The sequence below is a fragment of the Myotis brandtii genome, unplaced genomic scaffold (assembly GCF_000412655.1).
Source record: "Myotis brandtii unplaced genomic scaffold, ASM41265v1 scaffold923, whole genome shotgun sequence".
NCBI classification, from domain to species: Eukaryota; Metazoa; Chordata; class Mammalia; order Chiroptera; family Vespertilionidae; genus Myotis; species Myotis brandtii.
The window spans coordinates 844,942-852,657 of record NW_005371804.1 but is presented as its reverse complement, the minus strand read 5'-3'; positions in this window follow the sequence as shown (position 1 = coordinate 852,657).

Here is a 7,716-nt window from a genome sequence, read left to right as displayed (position 1 = left end):
CATTTGAAAAATAACTTGTTAGAGTGCTCATCAGCAAGCCACCTGCCCAGTGGGGAGTAAAGAAATATTTATTTTGATGAAATGTTTGTGCAAGTTGGATTATTTGACATGTAAGAGGGTTGTTTTTCCCCTGCATCTGGGTGTCCTTTTTGTTATTCTAATACTATGTGCCTCCCAGGAAGTGAAACGGAGGAGATGCTGTGGCAGTTGGCCTCAGATGAAGTTTCCCTTGAAAACCTAGTCTTCGTTTCTCATCCCTCAGCAGCTATTCATTGAGCACTTACTACATGCTAAGCATCGTTGTAGGTGTGGTGAACACAATAGTGAAGAGAAAGACAAAGTCACGGTTTTGCAGAGGTGGATGAGCCAATTAATGGGTACCTGTATGTATAAATAAATATAGAGAACAAAAAACTCAGAGGATAAATATTGACAGGGTAGAAATGCTATTGGTGCAGGGGCTTGTCAGGAAAAGCCTCTCAGAAGAGAAGGCATCTGTGTAGGGAGTGAGGGCAGTCTGGAGAGAGCCATGGGGCAACTGAGGGAGCAGGTTTTATGTAGAGAGTGAGCCTTTCCTGGGAAATCAAGGAAGCCAGTGCCGAGTGTGCAAGTAGAAACATAGCAGATCTAGCCCGAAGGCTGGTGATGGTGGTGGTGGTGATGGTAATAGTGGTGATGGTGGGTGGTGGCAGTGGTGGTAGTGGTGGTAGAGGTGGTGATGATGGTGGTGTTGGTAGTGGAGGTGATGGTGGTGGGGTGATGGTGGTGGTGGTGGCGGTGATGGTGGTAGTGGTGGCAGTAGTGATAGTGGTGGTGGAGGTGGTGATGATGGTGGTGGTGGTGATGATGGTGGTAGAGGTGATGATGGTGGGGTGATGGTGGTGGTGATGGCGATGATAGTGACAGTGGTGGTGGAGAGCACATGCCCATGTAAGGACTTTGGGTTTTGTGCTGTGAAAAGTCAGAAGGCAAAAGGGAGTTTTGAACAGAATGTCCAGTGATCTGATGTGTGTGTGTGTGTGTGTTTTAAAAGATCATGCCGGCTGCTTTATAGAGACTAGAATACTAGAGTGTGGGTGGAAGTAGAGAGGAACATTAGAAGCCTATAAGAGACGATGGTGTTTCTTTCTTTGGTCCGTGGCTCCTCTGACCAAGCAGGCATCTGAGATGAAACCCTGGGAGTGAGTCATCTTGGTGGCCTCCCTATCTCTCACTACTTCCTGCCACCCCTCTCACCACTTCCTGCCATCTCTTGCCACTTCTTGCCTATTTCTCACTGCTTCCTGCCTGTCTCTTACTGCTTCCACTCTATCTCTTACCCAGGATTCCAACCATGACCTCCTGGTTCATAGGTAGATGTTCAGCAGGAGGGTGGTCTTTTGAGGCCAAAAACCAAACCGCCATTCAGGGTCACACAGCTCTGAGGGGTCCTTCCACTGTTCAGAGAAGACCAGTCCTTTCCAGACCTAAGGGTGTTGGGCCTGGATTCAGGCCAAGCTCTGCCCCTAACTGGCTGGGTGCTACAGCACATGCTTCGGGGCCTCTCTGAGTTGAGGTTTCTTCATCTGAAGAACGGGTGTACCACTAGTACCCTAATACCACTTATCTCACAGGCCAGAATTGAATTCAGTTCCCATGCACAGTACTTGGCATGGAGCTGGACATCGGATGCTGAGTAAACATCAGTGATGAGCTGAAGAACTGCTGCAGGGACACTGACAGCCACTGTCATCACTCTCAGTGGTATTTCAAAGTTCTTATCGTCTCACCTATTAAATGTCTCCCGATATTATAGGATGCAAGTGTCTCCATCGCAGTGCCATGGCTTTCAGCAGGTCTCAATCATGTTCCATCTGGACTCAGGCTAATTTTCTAATGGTCTTCCCGTGTCCTTCTCAAACCCCTCAGGCCATTCTTGACTGTGTCCTTATCAGGGAAGGTTTCCAAAACATAAATCTGATCCTGTCACTGCCTCCTGACCGTACACCAGTGGTTTCCTCTTGCCTTCAGGATAAAGTCCAGATACCTCCTTGCACTGGCCTTCCATGTTTGTCTCATTTTCTGCCGTGCCTACACACACACACACACACACACACACACACACACACACACACTCTTACACACGCCCCAGCTAGCAGGCCTAGATGTGCCACCTCCTGATTGTAGAGCTTATCTCATCAAGTTATTTCACCCATTATCTGAATACCCCACACACGCCCCAGCTAGCAGGCCTAGATGTGCCACCTCATCAAGTTATTTCACCCATTATCTGAATACCCTGCTAAATTGTGAGACTAGTAGGGACTGTGTTTTAGTCATTTTTTTTGCATACAATAAAGTGCATAAAGTACACTAACCTTAAGTGTACAGCTTGGTGAGCTTGTGTGTGTATGTGTGTGTGTATCCTTGAAGCTTCCACCCAGACCCAGACAGAGAACATTTCCAACAGCCCAGAGGCCCTGCAGTGCCCTTCCTGGTCCATACTTAGTCATCTTCAAGCTCCCAGGAACTGCTAGAGGACCTTGTAGGCAGCAGGAATGCCCCAGATATGTGTGCAAGGTCCCCATCAGTTCACTGGAGGAAGAAATGGATGGGCCATTGCTGACACCTTGGCCGTCGCTGCCCTTCGCCATTCAGAGGTGTAATAGTGCCCGGTTTCAATTTAATCAAAGCACCAGCAGCCAGAATGAGGCTTTGTCAAGTGATGAATTTATTCAAAATGTTTCTACAGGTCCAGTTGGGGACAGTGATGATGATGCAATTGTTCTCTGTGTAATCTTTATCAAAGCCAGATCCCATATTTCATATGATCATCTCAACAATCATTTAAGATAAGAACAGTTTAATTGATTCATTTCCAAGGAAAGAACCTGAGACTCCGGGATCAATTCTGAACTTATCTGGGCACATGCACCACAAATGGGCCTCTGGTGCAAGTGAGAGGTGGGGCAAGACCCCAGGTCCTCATCCGGGACCACGTTCCTTTCTCTCAGGAAAGCTTTCCCAGGCCTCTTGCCTTTGATGTGAGGCATCTCGGGTCCTGATATGGGTTGAATTGTGTTTCCCTCCAAATGATATTGAAACCCTAGCCCCCAGGATCTCAGAATGTGATTGTATGCAGAGGTAGGGTCATTGCCAGTTGCAGATGTAATTAGTTAAGATGAGGTCTTCCTAGAGTAGGGTGAGTGCCTCATTGACTATGGCAGCTGCCCTTCGCAGAGAGAGGAGACAGACACACACAGGGAAAGGCCATGTGGAGACCGGAGCGGTGCCTCCATAAGCGAAGCAATGCTGAGGTCTGCTGGCACCACCTGCAGCTGGAAGAGGAAGGATCCTCTCCGACATGTTTCAACACCTTGATTGGGACTGCTCTCCTCCAGCACCATGAGACCGTGCATTCTTTTGTTTTAAGTTATCTTGTTTGTAGAACTCGTTTTGGCAGCCTGAGGACGCTAACACCGGCGACTACTTATCTTCTGGGTCAGAGTTAACTACACGTGAGCTGTCCCACTGTGGCCACTGCTGACCTTTCCACCCGAAATACCTCCACGTGCATCCTATCTACGAGTGACCTCCTCCTCACCTTTGAGCACCACCCAGGCATGCTCCCCTGATCCTCCAACAACAAGCAGAGGAATAACAGACAATGTGATTGGGGGATGCTGCTCGCCCCTGTGTTGTTTCTTGTTTGGTGTCATTCAAATGGACACGAAAGTCGTCTCTTTGACTTTGTCTCTCTTCTGCTAGGAGGGCTGACAGGAGGCAGACAAGGGAGGCAATGCCACCTGGAAGGCTTTCAGGTCAAAGGGTGGTCTTCAGGAGGCCAGGCGTTACATCAGTTAGGAACACCAAGGAGAACTGCATTATTGGAGGAGGCCATCAAGAGGACCAGACTGCAGGATGACCCTGGGGCCTGAAGGGGAAATTGGAGGCTCCTTCCCGCACCCCTCCATTCCTCCTTTCAGCACTAGGAGCCGCTTCAAGGATGATACTTTGAAAGAGTAGGTGTTGCTGAGGTCATCTGGACCCTATATGTGCCTGAACCCCATTAAGGCCTCTACATAAACTCACAAGATGCTGGTGGGTGGGGGTAGCCACCCAAGACAAGCATCTCCTTGCTTATTGGAACAGCCACCTACCAATCTCGAGTGGCCTTCATATTTCACCCGGTAACTCCGGAGGAGGTTTCAAACCAGCGCATGTTAAACCTGAACATGGTGTGGGGAGCTGCTATAGGGTTAAACCTTGGACTGACCTGTTGGCAAAGTCACAAACAAGTCCCAGCTTAGAGGGCAAAGTCCTCCTAGCATATTTAGGCTTGACCTTATGATGCTCCCTAGATCTTATCTGGGAAGCTAATGGACTGAGGGAAGTGCAGCAAGAACAAGAACAAAAACAAGTGAAACTCACAAGAACAGTGTAAACAAGTGAAACTCACAAGAACAGTGTAAACAAGTGAAACTCACAAGAACAGTGTAAACAAGTGAAACTCACAAGAACAGTGTAAACAAGTGAAACTCACAAGAACAGTGTAAACAAGTGAAACTCACAAGAACAGTGTAAACAAGTGAAACTCACAAGAACAGTGTAAACAAGTGAAACTCCTTTGTCCACACCTTTGGGAATCCCTAGACCGCTGGGGCTGGACCCCAGCAACATGGTTTATCAACTTAGCTTTTCCTGATGTCCACTGGGTCAGAGCAGAATGCCCCTTGCTTTGAATCAATTTTCACATTGACTTGAAGCATCAGCTCAATGGCCATTGCCTCGGAAAGACTTCTCCGAGGGTGAGTATGAAGCATGCTTTCTCCTCTAAATGTCCACAGCGCTCTGTGAGCGCGCATCTTGGAGCACAGGCCACTTTCCATGGGCATCTGAAATCTGATCCATTCCATGTGGTTCATGTGCCAGGCACTGTGCCAGGCTTCAGGGACAGCTTCTTGAACTGGAGAGATGCAGTGTCTGATCATGGAGCTGACTGTCATGGAAGTGTGTTTATACTAAAGTACAGTGGGGCCTTGACTTACGAGTGTCGCGACTAACAAGTTTTTTGAGATACCAGCTGTCTCTCGGCCGATTTTTTGCATTGAGTTGATAGAGTAATTTGAGCTAATGAGCTCCTTAACAAGCTCGGTCTCAGAACGAATTAAACTCGTAAGTCAAGGCCCCACTGTATTTTCTAAAAATATTTGTGAAAGGAGTTTTCTCCTCTATTAAGCTGATTCTAGATAATTAACCAATTCGGTCTGTGGCAGGTGCATTTGACAGACAACCACAGAGGGTGGGACCAGTGTACTTACACTGAGACCCCCCTCCCTGCAAAGGGCTTGCACTTGGGGTTAAATGCTCTGTAGTTGCCATCTTGAAATTTTTGTTAATTTTCTTTTTTATCACATAGGAAGGGATTTATTTATTTACTTATTTATTTTCATTTATTTATTTTTTTTACCATAGATAATGTTTATCTTTTATGTAAGGGGAATAATATAAAATATATTCTTTCATGTCTTGCTTCTTTTTTAAAAATTTATTTTATTTTTTTTAAAAGTAATTTTATTCCTGTATTGACAGCTTCCAAACTATCTTACCTGCCACCATTTCCTGGGGAGGCGTTCTTGGCTGCCCACTCCCCCATCCATGGTGCCCTGGGCCCTGACCAGCCCTGTCCTCCCCCCATTCTGCAATCACTGCTGCTTTTCAGTAGGGTGCTTCTCATGGGGTCATGTTGGAAGAGAAGGCCTGGCTCTGTTGGCCACCCTCTGTCTGCCCGCTGGGGCCTACAACGCACGCAGGGAACGTGTCCCTGCATCTGGGTGCTATTTGAGGGTGGGGTCTCTCAGCAGCTGTCCCTGCCCCAGGGCAGCCTTCTCACGGCATATTCCAAAAGCATGTTGAGCAGGGCAAGCCTCCCCACCTGCGGTCCAGGTACAGTGCTTCCCAGCTCAGTGCCTGCAACCCTGGGGCTCATCCATCCCTGAGCACGGGGCAGTGGTCTGCGGGAATGAAGATTGACTGTACCCCGAACCCTGGCGGGGGACACAGCACCTTGGACCAGCAAAGGGTGGTAGATGTGGGTCACTGGTGCTGCTCCGAGTCACGTGCAGTCACCAGTGACAATTCTTATGTCCAAGGAAGCATGCCATTAAATGGCAAATAAAAACACCACGACAGGTGGAGAAAGGGGTAACTTTTAGAGTTTAGGACCTTTAATGGTGTGTTTTTCTCTTCGAAAAAGAAGCCCCACATTTTTATTTTGCGCTGGAGGGACCCTACTTATGTAGTGGGCCCTGCTCCCAACCTCAGTACCAGCCACAGCCATCACTATGGCAGTGACCACAGGACTATGCCACCAGATCTTCACAACCATCTGCGTGTGCACCATGATAATCTCCTTTCTGCGATGAGGATAACGAGGCACAGTACCAGGCCGGGGGCTCGGGGCGGGTCAGCGGCCAAGTTGTGCTCCCACGCAGGTGTGTCTGAACCAGGGCTGGAGTGCTAACAATGAAGGCGGAGGGGAGCCTCGTGAATGGCTGGCGTGCAGTTAAGAATTTGTGAATTGGATGCATGTGTGCGGGAGCTGGATGCAGGAGCAGAAAGCACCCCGTCACCTGCCTTCCTGGGCTGCATTTAGGAAAGGCTGTGAGCACCGCTCGCCTGCCAAGCCAGAGGACACAGGCCTGGTGATAGAGCCAGGCTGGCTGAGGTCCTGAGTGGGCAGCAGCACGTGACCACCTGCAGCTGCAGAGTGATGGCGAGCACGCAGCATCACTGGCTCAGCTGGCCCTTCCTTTACACAGGGCCTGGCCATCTTGTGCCCAAGTCCGGTAAAGCACCATTTTGTTGCTGCCTCACCATTTGCTTTGCCTGTTATTTGTGAGCTGGTGGAGGTGTGTATCCTCCCCCTTTCGTGTTTGGAGGGGCACCTGGGGCCTGGCAGTGCCCAGCAAGCCCACTCATTTCCCCTGAGACCTCCCTTCCCCCACAAATGCCCCTCCTCAGGCCTTTGCCCTGCCTCTGGGCATTCTACCTTGGATTGTAAATTGGGGTGCAATCCAGCCCTGTGGGTCATTATTTTGCAAAGTGAGGAAGTAGGGATGCATGCCCTTTTTAAAGCCTTCATTTGAATATGATTATGACTTCAAGAACCTTACAGAATATTCAGGAAGTGTGAACATACTGGCTTTTCACAGTAATGTAGGAGGGGCCAGATGTTTGGAATTATTCAAATTATCAGCAATTTTAGTCAGTTGTGGGGTTTTTTTTTTGCACCATTCAGAGAGCAAAATTAGAATTGCCTATGTGTGTCGTTTACAGTGTATTTGACATAATTAAAAATTAGCCGGTGAGACCATAGAGATCTTTATAGTGGCAGCAAGGATTTGGAAGCATCATTCCCTCCAGGCAAATGAACTGGGCTTTTAAGACAGTAAATAGGAAATCTGAATCCAGCTGCACATTTTTTTTTTTTTAAACTGCTAGCATTTCATGGTCTCATCTGCTTAGCTGACAACCTTCTGGAACAGTCACCCCTGGCCATGTCTTATGTGCAGCCGGCGAGCAGATAACTAAAAATAATAGGCTGCTGAAATGATTATTTAAGCCTCTCAGAAATGCACCCTGATGACTGTGCGTGAGTGTGTGGTGGCTGCGCTCTCGCCGGTCCTGCCTCCCGTTCGCCTCCACTTCTCCGCGGCCGCTTTAAGACTGCAGAGC